This window comes from Mauremys reevesii, linkage group 1 (genome assembly GCF_016161935.1).
Source record: "Mauremys reevesii isolate NIE-2019 linkage group 1, ASM1616193v1, whole genome shotgun sequence".
In the NCBI taxonomy this organism is placed as follows: domain Eukaryota; kingdom Metazoa; phylum Chordata; order Testudines; family Geoemydidae; genus Mauremys; species Mauremys reevesii.
Window position 1 is genome coordinate 11,638,017 of NC_052623.1, and position 15,019 is coordinate 11,653,035.

The window sequence follows — 15,019 nt, forward strand, 5'->3', positions numbered from 1 at the left end:
GCCCCGCCTGGGAGTGGCGTGGAGCGTCTAGGGCCGTGGTTTTTGACGGGGGCTCCGCAGACTGTGTCTGGTATTTCCAAAGGGCTCCACGCCCCCCTGCGAAATTTTTCAGGGGCCCGCAAATGACAAAAGTTTGGAAACTGGTGCCCTAAAGGATAGCGGGCTTCCCTTTGGTTAAGAGACTAGCCAGAAACACAGAGAAACTTCTGCAGAAGCAGGCGGGACGGGGCAGGGTTGGGTGGTTCCACGGCTGGCACCTACCGAGGCTTTGACTGATGCCCTGTTGGCTTCCCCCGCCCCGGGGATGTCAGGGCATTGGGTTATAATGTGATTCTGCCCTGAGGCGCACGTGCTTGTTGGGACCAGGCCGCAAACCCGAGGCTGGCTGGCTGGTTACCCTCTCCTGCTCCCTTAGGCTCTTCTCTGCCACCCATCACTGCAGTGTCTGGGCACTTCCCTTGTGCGTGATCTGCCCACTGCCAGGCCGGAGGAGCCGGCTAGAGCCTGGACGGCTGAACAGATGGTGGCAGCCTCAGGGTGCAGCCCCCACCCCAGAGATTTGGGGGTCCCTCTTTGTGGGTGTGGCACCACTGGCCAAGGCAAGGCGGATGGTGGGGCAGGGTTGGGATCTGGTTGGGGAAGGAGGAATTGGGGGGGGAAGGGCCATGCGCTCACACAGGGGAGAGGACTGGAGCAAAGTTGGTCTCAGCAGAGAGTGCTGGGGGGTAGAGAGGAGGGGAAGTAAGAGCCAGGGAGCAGAAACTTCCTTGTTCACGCTCTCTGGTGCCTGGCTCTGCAGACTTCCTCTGGCCTCAGTCACTTCCTTCTGCACCGGGAGCGAGCAGCAGCAGCGAGCAGCAGCGGCGGCCGCCCCGAGCCGAGACCCACCCGGCTCACCGCGCACCCCCCGCCGCCCCGAGCTATGAGCCACGGTGAGTCCTGCCTCCCCGCCGCGCCCCCCTTAGCCCGGCGGCCGCCGCCCCCCAGCTGTGCCGGGCGCCTATGGGGGGGGTGTCCCCGGGGTGGGGGCAGCTGTGCCGGGCGCCTATGGGGGGGTGTCCCCGGGGTGGCGGTAGCTGTGCCGGGCGCCTCTGGAGGGTCCCCCCTCCGGGGTGGGTGCTGATCAACTGTGCCCTCTCGAGGGCGGGTCCCCGCGGATCGGGGTAGGGAGCTGTGCAGTGCGCCTCTGGGGGGGTCCCCCGGGGTGGGGGCAGCTGTGCAGTCCGCCTCTCGGGGGGGTCCCCCGGGGTGGGGGCAGCTGTGCAGTGCGCCTCTCGGGGGGTCCCTCGGGGTGGGGGCAGCTGTGCAGTGCGCCTCTCGGGGGGTCCCTCGGGGTGGGGGCAGCTGTGCCGGGCGCCTCGGGGTGGGGGCCGCTCTGCAGTCCGCCTCTCGGGGGGGTCCCTCGGGGCGGGGGTAGCTGTGCAGTGTGCCTCTGGAGGGTCCCCCGGGGTAGGGAGCTGTGCAGTGCGCCTCGGGGTGGGGGCAGCTGTGCCGGGCGCCTCTGGAGGGTCCCCCGGGGTAGGGAGCTGTGCAGTGCGCCTCGGGGTAGGGAGCTGTGCCGGGCGCCTCTGGGGGGGTCCCCCGGGGCGGGGGCAGCTGCTCTCTGTTCTCTGATGGGCGGGTCCCCTCGGAGCGGGCTGGGTGCCGCTGGGTGGGGTGGGGTGTGATGCGCGTCTGGTGGAAAGGGGGTCAGGACGCTTCCCGGGACCAGGCTGCAGCCAGCAAAGCGGGAGCAGGGGAGAGCCGGGGGGGGGGGGGGCGAGGCAGGGGTCGGGCTGTGGGGCTGGAGCGACGGGGGCGGGGCGGGGCAGGAAGAAGAATTTTCACCAAAGGCGCCTGCAACTGACAACAGCTGCTGCTGGGTCTGTCTGTGAAGGAGGCTCGGCCGGGCGGGGCTGTACCGGGAGAGGCTGAGATGGGCTGGGCCAGGCGAGGCTGAGATGGGCAGAACTGGGTTGGGTTGTGCCGGGCAGAGCGAGGCTGGGCTGAGCCGGGCTATGCCGTGCCGGGCTGGGCTGGGCTGGGCTGGGCTGCACTCTGAAAAGGTGCAACTCTAGGAGGAAAATGTGAAGCAGCCAGCTCTGGGGGGCGCCCGTCTGTGTCACTGCCTCCTGCAGGGGAGCCGGGTGCATGCAGCCTGGGCAGACTGGCTGGCTCTGTTTTTTCTGGGAGAGGAGGTCTGTCCTGAGAACACAGCCTGCCCTGTGCCCTCCCCCACACCACAAGCCTGGCACTCGCCTCCCCCCTCCCCCTGCTCCTGCTTCCCAGCCCTCCTCCGAGCTAGGCTTGGCTTTGGCCCAGAACAAGTAGGAGTTTCCCTTGTGTCCCTTGTTGTTAGGTCAGTCCGAGCTGTGCTGCAGGGGGCTGGGCTGACTCATGCGGTGCCAGGCTAAACTGAGCCAAGCTGAGTCTGGCCCAGGGGTTCTCCATCTGAGCCGTTCCGTGCCAAGCTCAGCTGGGCTGGGCCCGTCTCGGTCTGAGCTAGAGCAGGCAGCATGTTAAGGGCCGAAAGTCATCAGCGTTCGTTGGGTTTTGTGAATCGGAAAGCTGTGGGCTCCTCCTTGGTGTCTCATTGTGTCGGGGAGGGGGTGTATTGGGTTGGGTCACGGCCTGGGTTTTGTTCAGAGTGGGGGAGGGGAAGAGATCCCCTCCCAGGGCTGGGAGTGGATTTTATTCTTCATTTTCTAAGAGCTCTGCTCTAGGGATTATTGTGGGGAAGTTCCCTGGCCTGTGCTATACACATGGGTCCCTTCTGGCCTTGGAGCCAATGACTCTGTGTCTATCCCCGCCCTGCCGCTAGTGTCTTTCCCCCCCACAATCCCAGGCGAGCTGAGACCATGGGAACTGGGCTGAGATGCCCTCGGCGGGCTCTGCTGCCTTTTCATTAGGTCACATCATTTTGTGTGTTACTAAAAGGCTAAGAACGAAGGTTTGCAGCCTCCCATTTGATTAGGGATACAAGTGGGCATCAGACCTCAGAGACTCAGGCCTGAGCTAGGATGGACGGGGTTGCTAGCAAACGGTTTGAGCAGGGGCAGTTCCCAGATGATGCCTGAGTGGATGTACCCATAGGGTCAGATTTCCTGGGCTGACATCACCAGTGTCATTGGCTACCAGTGGTGGTGATTAGACCTGAAGTTACGGAGGAGGGAGCTGGAAAGCTGAGCTCATCAGGATGGCGTGGGGGAGACGGCCCTGCCTGGAGAATACAGACCCCCCTTAGAATGAGAAACAGCCTTAAATAGTGTAACAAAGCCAGGGCCACCCCAAAGTCATGGTTGGCACCATGCTATGCAGCATGGCTGTTTGGAACTTTGTGGCAGCAGCATGGATAGACATGAGATTCTCCAGCTTGCAAAGCACAGATCCCTGCCTTTTTAGCTAAAGGAGAATCTCCATTAGCCATTTGCTGTATAGGGCACATGACACACAGTTTAGAAGTTCTGATTCTGTCCAGCAGAGGGCAATGATGTGCCTGCTCATACGCACATGCCATTGCATCACAATGTATTTAAGGCCTGTTGCATATTTTTCCAGACACACTAAGCCTTGTAAATTGTATTTTTGCATAATGCATTTTAAGTTGTTGGTGCTGCAGAAGAAATAGACCGATTCCCAAGGACTTGGGTGAGTAATTGGCTTTTGACAGCTAGGTCACTGGTTTGAATCCAGCAGGGATCAGGCAGTATGGGCGGGGGTGGAGGTGAATTGAAGGAGAGCTGGTGTCAGGCAGGAGGGAAGAGATGAGAGGCCATGGTTCACCTTGCCCTGTAGCCTGTCTCTGACAATGCTAGAGCTTCAGGAGGAGCAAATGGAACAGAGCTGAAATAAGGTGGAGGCAGCTCAAGGAAAAAGTGAGACCAGACCGTTCCCACCGAATGTGAGCATGTGCTCTAAACCCCGAAGCAATCCCTCCTCTAAGTGGGGCGGTTTGTTGCCGTGACTGTTTGGTTGTTAAGGAAGTCGCTCACTGTCCAAGCGTCTGTGCAGTACTATGGAATGAGGTTTCCCCTGGGTTCTCCTTGTTACTGTATGGTTATGATTATTTCATCTCTTTGGAGGGCACGGGAGGGCCCCCTCCCTTCCCTTCCTCGGGCAGCCAGGGGCCGTTCCAATGTATGAACAGCCTTGATTATCATACTGGTACTTCACACTTCCGAGCTGCTTTCTGCGTTCAAAGCTGTGCACACTCCCGAGTAGCTCGGAGAATTAGTAGCAGCGGCTTCTCTGGTGCATGGAATGACCATCCCAAGGAGTTTACAAACACAAATGAGTGAAACCTCCTGGCCACCCGTGTAAGGAAGGGAGCTATTATCCCTCTGGCGTTACTGATTAAGAGTCTTTACATTGCTGTAGTGTCTAGCAGCCCTGGTCAGGATGGGGGCCCCCTCGTGTGAAGACACAGACCCTGCCCCAAAAACAATGAGGAGTCCTTGTGGAACCTTAGAGATGAACAAATGTATTTGGGCATAAGCTTTCATGGGCTAGAACCCACTTCACTACTGTATGTTCCCCTCCATGCATCTGATGAAGCTCATGAAAGCTTATGCCCAAATAAATTTGTACGTCTTTAAGGTGCCACAAGGACTCCTCGTTGTTTTTGCTGATACAGACTAACACGGCTACCACTCTGGACCCTGCCCCAGTGCTGTCAACACTTAAGATCATGCTTAACTTGAAACATGGAAGTCCCATGGAACTACACATTTCACTAACGTGAAGTGTGCGGATAACTATTTGCAGGATTGGCCCTTATTAGTCTTAAAATAACAATTTAATTTTTGAAACATTTCAAATTGCTTTTATGTCTCTCTCTATACATATACATTTTCCTATTTTGTGCATAATTAACACTAGAATTTCATAAGTTTTAAACCCTTGACTTTGTCCCTTTTTCATGATATTCAAGCTCAGCCTTCTCTCTATTAACTTATTTCTAAGTCTGACCTTCCTTTTTTAGCTATTCTTGGCCTTTTCAGTTTCACTCTCCCCTTTGTTTAGTTTTGAATGCTGGCTGTGTCACTTTCTGTCTTTTTTTATCCTTAATTCTAACCTTACAGAAGATTCTCTCGCCTTTTTCTAAAGCTGAACCTTTTGCCTTCTGCTACTTCTTTTGGTTAACCCTTTGATTGTTTTTTTAAAACAAAAAAAAATTCACTCTTGCTAGTTAGATACTACAGTGTTGGGCATTATACAAAACCTGATAGTAAACTGAAAGATAAAGCCGATGACAAATAGGATGTTAGTTCACAGATCTGTAGATTTTTAAGACCAGAAGGGACCATTCTGATCAGCTAGTCTGACTTCCTGCATAGCACAGGCCAGAGAAACTCACCCATTCCTGCTTTGTGCCTGATAACTGGGGTGGGGAACTAGGGCAGATCTTTTAGAGAGACATCCAGTCACCACTGAGTTGCAGCTAAAGGTGCTTGGAGGACTTTATCAAAGCAGACAGGAAGAAAGTGACAGGGTGGGTAGCTGTGAGACACACAGGCTGTAAAGATGGTGGATTTGATCATTAGCAATAGCTGGGGATGTGGTGACCAGAAGATCAATTCAGTGACATGACTCTTGGGTCCACGTGTAGCAGATCTCAGGATACCTTTAGAGAGGCTTCTGGCATGTGCAGAAAGGAGCCTATGTTACCAGTGACATAAGGAGATGTACGAGAGAGGTCCTGGAAGCTACCCTTAGATTGCTGGGAAGCCTGGTAGGTCGAGGGCAGGCATGGTAGCTGGGGAGGAAAGGTAACGAAAGGTAGCAGCCGATAAAAATAAATGAAGAAATTAGTCAAGAAGAGCCTATGTCCTCCAAGCCACAGCAGCATCCTTCTGAAAATGGAGCTTCTTTCTGTTGGCTGCACGCGGGCTGGAGCAGGTGATGTGTTAGATGGGGGTTGGGAGGGCTAAGGTGGCGTTCAGGGAGAACCCAGCCAAAGACATCAAAAGAAATCACAAGGCGTTCTTTGAATGTATGTATCGAAAGCAGGAAACACAGGAGAAAAGCAATTACTCCGCTGGGCGCGAGTCCTTTTTCATCTTCAATTTCAAATCAGTAGCAATAGCAAAGTCCCTAGTGGACTTGGTGGAGTCTCTGACATGTCTCCCTTTTTTGGGATTCAATTCCGCTTGGAAGGGCTTAGTGGGGTTCAGCCTGGTGACTGTTATTTGGATGATGGAGAGCCTTTTCCAAAGAGGAAGAAGGTTTGGCAGTGTCTCCTGAAGACAGTCAGTCTCTGGGTTCTCCTGAGCTCCTCTGGACAATTGTTCTACAAGCAGATCCCTGGACTGAGAATGTTTGACCCCAGCGCTCATGCGCTTTGTGATCTGCGTTGTCCAGAGGAGCACAGCCATGGTGGTGGGTCACAGATCAAAATTCAGTCTTTGATGTAGCAGGGACTTGATCCATTAATTGCTTTAAATTAGGGCCAAGTCCTTAAACTGGCCTCGGAAGCCGACCGGGATCCAGTGGAGGCACTTGAGCATGGGTCTGAGGCACTCACGCTGGTCTGAGCCATGGAGGTGTATAGCTGGAACACATTTAGTTTCGGTTACAGTAACCCGGCCTGGAGGTGACACGTCTGGATCCCTGTGGTCACATCTCCTCCAGGAGGAAGGGACCAGGTTTCCTAACGAGCTGGGGGTGAAAAGGGCGTTTTGAGGAGTCAAGCAGAGCTCTGAGCTTTCTCGCCGTTTCGATGAATCGGGTCTGCATGCCTTCAATGGAAGGCAGAGGCAGCATCTCTTGGGCAGCCGTTCCCCTTTCTGACCAGCAGCACTTCAGGTCTCTAGCACGGCTGGAGCGGGAGGACAGGAGCCACTGGGAAGCTGGGCCATCAGCTCCTGCTGTGTCAAGTGGGCGAGCTAGCAGTACCTTGGGCCCAGTGGTAGGACCATGAAGATCTTATCTGTGTCCATGGCCACAAGGAGGTCACCTTTTAGTGCCCCTAGATCTCTCCGGAGGCATCCAGGATGCTGACTGATGTCCCCTGTTGGTGGAGCATGGTGGTTCCTACTTTCTCCACGGTCATGCCCATGACTGGGAGGTTGGAAAGGGGATGGTCCACAGGGTCGAGTTCTGGCTCCTTTAAGATGGGGAGTGCTGTTGCATTTTTTAAGGGGTTTGGTAGACGTGCTGCTCTGAAGGAGGCACTGTTTCCATTAGAACTGGGTGTAGCTGTTCTTTACTGGCTGGCCATACTGGACTAGATGAAGCACTGGACTGATCCCGTATGGCAAGGCCTATGTTTCTTCTAAGGTGGAAGAGAACCTAAAAGTCCTGGCTCCCTGTCCTCTGCTCCGGCCACTAGCCCATACCCCCTCCCAGGACCTATAGTAGAACCCAGGCGTCCTAGCTGTCAGACACCTTCTCTAGCCTCTTCTTCCCCTCCCATGGAGATACAGGCGGCTTCTAGGTACTTTTGCTCCCTGACAGAGCGTGAGCGTGTGTGTGTAGCAGAGTGAAGGACTCTGTATGGCCATTCATTTTCCTCTTCAGAAAAGGATTGGAATGGGGGAGGCTGCACAGAGACCAGTTTATTTCCTGCTCCACTGGGCCAGTAAATACAGTGTGTTGAACACCTAACACCACGGGGCCCTGACCCTGGTGGGGACATCTAGGTGCCACAGCAGGACAAATATTTCAGGTTACTGCAGCCCAAGGGGAGAGACCCAGGCTACCCCTTCGTGGGCTGACAGGTGTCCAAAGGCAGCTCTGACCATGGACGCAGTGACACGGTCCTTTGCAAAAGGCTGGAAGCTTTTCAAGCCAGCCCACCCGCCTGCCCCCAAAGCCAGGCCATCAGGAGCTGGGCTCTTGCTAGGGCTGATAAGTTAAGCAGTCTTGTACCTGGGAGCTACGGGGATGTGTTTTCACCCAGGTTCCCAGGGCTGGGGGGGATGCTGGCGGAGTGCTGGGGGAACGTGAGTCGTGGCCCCAAGCCGCAGTGGTGTGGACGTAACCATCCGAGGGGAGGGACTCGGGGGCAGGGTTAGTGGAAGGACTCAGGCCGTGGGGGGGAGGGGGTGTGTGTGCAGGAAAGACAGTGAGCAGGCCCCATTAAGGAGGGGGCCAGGCTCCGCTGGTGTGCCCCAGCATTCGGCACATTTTCCCTCCTCTGGGTGGGAAACCCCCGCCCGGGCGGAGTTCTCGGCAGGGGCTGGGGGTGGATTCTGCATCTGAAAAACAGAGAGCAGGTTTTGCTTCCCTTTTCTGCTGAGTGCAAGATGAGTTGTTTTCCCTTCCTGGGGTGTGGGGCGGGGGTCGTTATGAATCACTCGCCAGCCGGCCGGCCTGTCCTGGGCCCAGCTTCCTCTTGCTGAAGCAGCCTCGGATGAGGATCATTGCTGGGCAGAGGGAGGTGCCCTGGGGTGTTTCTGCCCCCGCCCCACGCAATCCTGCTGCCCCAGCAAGGCCGTGCGGGCAGCCTGTAGACTCCTCTGGGCTCCTAGCCCGTCGCTAGGGCCTGGCGGTGGGCGAGGGCTGGGGATGGACCCATCAGGGCTGGGGTGACACAGGTGGGGGCAACAGAGGAGGCGAAGCAGTGCGAAGGGGCCAGGATGGTGATGGTGGGGGAAGGGGGCCGTGAAAGGTGGGGGCAGCATGTCTATTGGGCATCTGTGGCCGGACTCTGGGGAGGGCAGAGTGTGTGGTGTGGTGCCGGCAGCGGGGTGGGGGTGGGAGCTGTGCGTGGGGGTGTGAGAAGGGAGGGCCGTCTGTGTGGTGGGGGTGGGGGCTGGGTGTGAGAGGGGTGTAGAAGGAGGGGCTAGGTGTGGGAGTGAGGACTGTGTACAGGAGGGCGGTGTGGGGTGGGGCTGTGTGTGGTGAAGGCTGGGGAGGGGTGTGGGCTGTGTACAGGAGGAGAGCAGTGTGTGAGGTTTGGGTGTGAGTGTGGGCTGGGTGTGGTGTGGGGCAATGGGGGGTGGGTGTCCAGGCGGGTGGTGTGGGGGTGGGGGGTGTGGGGTGAAGGCTGTGGGGTGTGTGTGGGCTGTGTACAAAAGGAGGGCAGTGTGTGGGGTGTGAGTGTGGGCTGGGTGTGGTGTGGGGCAGTGTGTGGGGGTTGTGGGCAGTGTGTGTATGGGGGTGTATGCTGCCCTCCTTCTGTGCACAGCCCCCATCCCACACAGCCCTCCTATACACCCCCACCGAACCCTAGGATTGGGCAGCAGGATTGCCTGGGGGAGGTGGGGCGGGGTGTGGGGGTGTACAGGAGGACAGTGTAGAGGTGTTTGGGACAGTATGTGGGGTGGACAGTAGGGCTGTACGTGTGGGGCAGTGTGGGAGGGTTGACAGGAGGGCAGTGTGGGCAGTGTAGGGTGGGGACAGTGTGGGGGTGGGGCAGTGTGTGGGGTGGGGGTGTACAGAAGGGCAGTGGGGGGATGTGGGACTGTGTGGGGGGGTGGACAGTAAGGCTGTGCGTGTGGGGCAGTGTGTGTGGGTGTACAGGAGGGCAATGTGGAGGTGTTTGGGACAGTGTGGTGGGGTGTACAGGAGGGCAGGGTGTGTGGGGGTGGGGCAGTGTGTGGGGTAGGACGGTGGGACAGCGTGTGTGGGTGTACATGAGGGCAGTGTGGGGGTGTTTGGGACAGTGTGGGGAGGTGTACAGGAGGGCAGGGTGTGTGGGGGTGGGGCAGTGTGTGGGCAGGGTGGTGGGGCAGGGTGGGGTGTACAGGAGGGCAGTGTGAGGTGTTTGGGACAGTGTGGGGGTGTACAGGAGGGCAGGGTGTGTGGGGGTGGGGCAGTGTGTGGGGCAGGGCGGTGGGGCAGTGTGTGTGGGTGTACAGGAGGGCAACGTGGAGGTGTTTGGGACAGTGTGGGGGGGTGTACAGGAGGGCAGGGTGTGTGGGGTAGGAGTGTACAGAAGGGCAGTGTGGGGATGTGGGGTGGACAGTAGGGCTGTGCGTGTGGGGCAGTGTGTGGAGGGCACACGCAGAAGCGGGGCAGCGCTGGTATCTCAGTCGCCAGCGGGCGCGTGGGGAGGGGCGGGCTGGGTTCCTGGGGCGAGGTTTGTTTACATCCTGTCGCTAGCTCAGGCCTGCTGATGTCGTGTGTGTCAGGGCCTGGGGCACTCACGCTCCCCCACCCCGCATGTGGCCGGGGCTGGAGCCCTCTGTCCTTTCGACGGGCTGGCAGCTGGAGAGCCCCCCCGAACCCCTCCCCAGCGGGCTCCAGCCCCCCAGCCCCTTGCCCTGAGCAGCCTTGCTCCCTGGCAGGCTGGGCTGGCGCAGGCTGGAGGAGGGGGGCTGTGATGCTCCTGTGGGACGGGGCCTGGTCTCTCTCCAGGACGAGCCAGGCCTGCCCTGGGCAAACAGGCTCAGCCAGCCAAAGCTCCCCCACACTGCCCTGCAGTCTCCTGGGGGGAGAGTAATGCCCCACGTCCACCGTTCTCTGGCCACTCGATGCCACGGCTGGAGCTGGGGTTCATGCCTTCTGAGGCAGAGGCTTCCAAACATGGCCCCTCAGTTTCTGGGCGCCCAGACGATGAAGCCAACGGGAGCAGCGGGTGCTCGGCACCGGCGCCAGGAGCCAGGCTCAAGTTGGGCACCCAAACAATGATAACGTTGGACTGGAAGGGATCTCCAGGGCATTGTCCCCAGGCAGCCCCGGCATATCGTCCCCTTCACAAACGTGTCACGCTCCACCCTAAAGCCCCTTAGGCTGCTTGTCCCTCTCTGCTCTACTGGGAGACTGTTGCAGGATTAGAAATCTCCTTCCCAGCCTCCACATTTCCTGGCCACATCCTCCACATCCTTGTGCCAACGTTGTCCTTTAGCTTCAATAGCTTGTCTCCTTCCCTGGGATTCACCCTGGGGTGTATTTATAGAGCAATCTGATCCCCGCTCAGCCTACCTTTTGCCAGGCTAAACCAGCCCAGCTTTCTCAGTCTCCTCCTAAGCCAGGCCCTGTGTTGTCCTGCCCGTCCGAGCAGCCCTTCTCCGCACCTGTTCCAGCCTGAATTCTTCTTTCTTCAACACGGGAGACCAGCGCTGAGCGCAGCATTCCTGATACGGTCTTACCAGGGCCTTGGACAGACTGAGACCCACCCACCCAGCTCACAGACACCAATCTTCTGTTGAGGGGGGGCTGCTTCTGCACAGGCCAAGGGGATTGGACTCCCTGGGCCAGTCAGTTTCTCAGCTCTCTCACCCTCCCAGTCCTGATGCATCGTGAGCACATTACGAGTGTGGCGTGTAGATGTGAGGCATCACCAGCAGTATGGTAACGTCCCATGAGCCATGCAGAGCGAAGGGACTTAGCTGGCCCCAGCACGGTAGCAGAGGAGAATCTTGCAATCTGTAATGTATTTATCCTCTCGATTTCAGAGTGGCCTTGAGTTTCTCCCCGTCCCAGCATGCTGGCGATGCTCACACGGGAATGCATGCGTGCGCTGGCTGCAGAGGGGGTGAGCCAGCGGCTGATTAGCCAGTCACCGCTGGCCTTGGCTCTGGGGTGCAAGGTGGGGTCATGCTACTTAGAAGAGAGGGAAGTGGGTGGAAGGGAGAACACAGCGGCCCTCAGGTTGAAAAGATGAGTTAATTTTTAAGGGTCTCAACTTGAGTGGGCTCCAGTCACCTCCTGGCCCTGAGATGGAGCCCACCCTCAGCGAGCTGGGACTACCCTGCGTCAGGGCAGAAGTAAAGCATCAGCCGCCGGGGTCAAGAAGAAGCTTCCCCACCAGGCATGTTATTGCAAGAGTGTCCACTGAGTCTGGGTCTGGTCCCAGCCCCTGCCAGAGACAGGACAGCAGCCCGATGGGACGATGAGTCTGATCTGGCTTGGCAGCTCCTTAGCCAGCAACCCCACAGCTGTTGAATTGCTCCTAGCGAGGGAGGCTCCATGCTGACAGGCCCCATGGCAATCACTCAGGACACCTGGTGGGCTCAGTCCAGAGCAGGGAATGGAGGTGTGGAGGGGGCCCCCAGGGAATGGGCTGAGGCTGAACTGAGCAGAGGAAAATTGAGGCTGAACTGAGATCTGCCTGGTACTGAGATCAGCTGCGGAATAGCGTCCAGGGGATGTGATGGAAACCTTGATGCTAGAGGCATTTGGAGCTGGGTTTGCCCGAAGCCCAGAGAACATACCTGGGTGATGAGCTTTCACTAGCTTAATAGGACTTTTCCAAGCCCGCCGTCTGTGATCTGAGGGATTATACCTACAGACACCAGCAGGGCTCTGGGGAAGATCGAGTCTAGTTCCTAGAATGTCCAAGTGCCCTTGTTTCTTTGCCAGGATTGACGGCTAACATGCCGAAAGGCAGAGGCAGGGCCTTGGGAAAGTGAAATCTGCCCAGCTGCTCTTTCCAGTGTCAGGCAGGGAGAACAGACCCCTCCTTGTGACAGAGCCTCATTCAGGGCCGGTGGATCTTACAGCTCTCCTCTTCCTGCAGTAGTCAGGGGAGGCAGGGAGAGGGGGCCTGGATGGGGGCCATCCCAGAACTGTTGTGTTTTTACATTCGTAACTGATGCAACAAGCCCAGAGGTGCCGGGGCTCGGAACCGCCAGGCCCAGAGGTGCCGGGGCTCGGAACCGCCAGGCCCAGAGGTGCCGGGGCTCGGAACCGCCAGGCCCAGAGGTGCCGGGGCTCGGAACCGCCAGGCCCAGAGGTGCCGGGGCTCGGAACCGCCAGGCCCAGAGGTGCCGGGGCTCGGAACCGCCAGGCCCAGAGGTGCCGGGGCTTAGGCCTGGCACAAATTAAGCCTTGCAGCACAGGGACCTTTTCCAGCACCGCAAGGCCTGTGTGTGGATGGCGGGCAGGACTCTCCTGCCCGATGGGAGACTGGGCAGAGCAGGGGGGCCCTTCCTAGCTCTGTTTCCGTGGTACACCGAGGCTGTTGGCTCTGGCTGGGAAGCGCTGACCAGGAAGTTCTGGTGGACCTGTGGCTCCTGGAGACCATGTCACTCGCTGCTCTGGACCTGGCGCTTGCCGCGCTGAGCTCCCTGATCAGCCCGGAGACCCCTATTCCTGTCAGTGCCAGAGGGGGCAGTTACTGGGCACCAGGGCTTCCCGTGTGGGCAGCGCTGGGAGAACGTCTAGGGACGGGCAGGGCTGTTGTCCCAGCCAGCCTGCGCAGCCTTCAAGAAGCCACATGACATCTAGAGCTGCCAGCTTGGTCTCTGGCTCCCTGCGTTAGCTTGGGTCTGTCAATAGCAGCCAACAAAGGCATCTGCCTTTGGACAAGGAATCGATACTTGAGCAGATCAGAAACCAAGATTTGAATGCTAATAGGAAGAGCCGCCCTAGGAAATACGGGCCACAGAAGCAGAATTGTTTCTGCCTAGAAAGCGTTTGCATGACGGTGGAGTGGTTTTTTTCTCTGCTGGAGTTAGGAAATGGACGACAATAGCCAACTCTCGGGCAGGAAGGAGCCTTCCAGGGAACAGCCGCCAGCCTGGCGGGTAGTCAGGAACCTTTGGCTATAGCCTCAGCCCTGCCAGTGACTAGCTGTGTAATCTTGGGGAGCCCACTTTGCCCCGCTGCCTCAGTTTCCCCCTCTGCCGGATGGAGATAGTGAGCCTGAGGCTTTAATCGATGTCTGTGAAGCCCTTTGGGATCATAAAGTGTTAGGCCCTGCTCTTGCAATCAAGTTCCCTGGGCAGGATCAGGGCCTAGCACTTTGCAGGGCAGGAGCCCAGACACCACGGTGATGGATGTGGGATAAGCACCTGGATCTCTGTGGGGGGGTTAGACGATATTGTGTGTATGTCGACACCACCCTGAGGCCAACCTTTCCCAACCCCTCTAGAAAATGCAGCCGCCGCTCTGCGCTGGGCGCAAACAGATGCTGCTGGCCCCTCCCGTTCCCAGTGACTGGCTCGCCCCCAGCAGAGCGGAGTTGTGCAGAGCTGCACAGGGAGAGGGGCTGGTGAACCTCTCTGGTACGTTCTCTAACCTGCCCGCTAACGGGATCACGCCGACTCCAGGTGGGGGCAGAATCGGGACTCCTGGCTTCAGTCCCGGCACAAGCCCCCTCTCATATGGCCAGATCCTGCACCTGGTGAAGTCAGTGGGAGTCTGTGTAGCCCACTGGGCTTTGGAGCAGGTCCCATCTCTTCCAGGCCTCCACTGCCCCTCTATAAAACGGTGACAACAACACGGACCTTCCTCCCAGCACAGGGGGTGTGGGGGGGTCCCCCGGTGAATATCTCTGCCCGCGTACCCAGCAGTAGTACTCAGTACCGCTCAGATACCATGGTGATGGGCACCGCTCCCGGAAGAACAGTGTTCCTCAAGCCCCTTCTGTCCAAGGAGCACAGAGCAAATGAGCTAGATCTATGAGCGAGGCGCCATCACCGTTATCCAGGTGGGGAAACTGAGGCAAGGTGCAGTGACTGCGGTTTGCACATTTCCAGAGTGTCCAGATCTCCCGCCCAGATCACATTATCCACTCCCATTTCCCTGCCCTTCCTCCCCAGCACCGCCACCTCCCACTTCCCTCAGCAGCCTCTTGGCAGGGCTCCTGCATCCGCCCTGCTGATCAGAGGGAGCGTCTCTAACTGATGCTGGCCCAGCGCCTCCTCCAGTGCAGCAGCAGCAGGGCTGCTTCCATTGGTTGCAGTGCAGCAAGTGGCCTGATGGGCTTTTTGGAAGCAGGAGGGGGCAGAGCAGAAATTATACCAAACTGCTGGTTACAGCACAAACTGCCTCGTGTTGCAGCTGGGAAGGGAAGATGCAGGGCGACTGGGATCTTACTGGCAGCTTCTAATATTGGGGCCCGGTGCCCTGCGGCAGAGTTTTCTGGTGCTCCACACACCAAGCGACACCGGTGGAGTTAGAGGCGTGATTTTACAGCGGCTCTGCTCAGCTCCGTGCAGCTTTGTATGTGGACATGCTGAAATCAGTTCCAGCCTGGCTTACAGCAGCTCAGCCTGTGGTGGGGTTGTAGGCACCAACTCAAGCCATAGAACCAACTTTAAACCATTACAGATGCACACAGAATTAAACCGGTGCAACTGCTGAGTGTAGACAAGCCCTTGTAGTTCACGCCTGTGCTGCACAGGTGTCCAGGTGCCTGGTTCCCTGA

General features: G+C 58.0%; 1 protein-coding gene across 1 annotated transcript in view; it reads left to right on the plus strand.

The window, feature by feature from the left end:
* The first annotated feature begins 712 nt into the window (after positions 1-712).
* Positions 713-15,019, plus strand: part of RHOG (ras homolog family member G) — a 29,560-nt gene continuing 15,253 nt past the window's right edge. The window contains exon 1 of the mRNA XM_039497125.1: positions 713-932. The gene's annotated coding sequence lies outside the window, so the exon portion shown is untranslated. The remainder of the gene's footprint in view (positions 933-15,019) is intronic.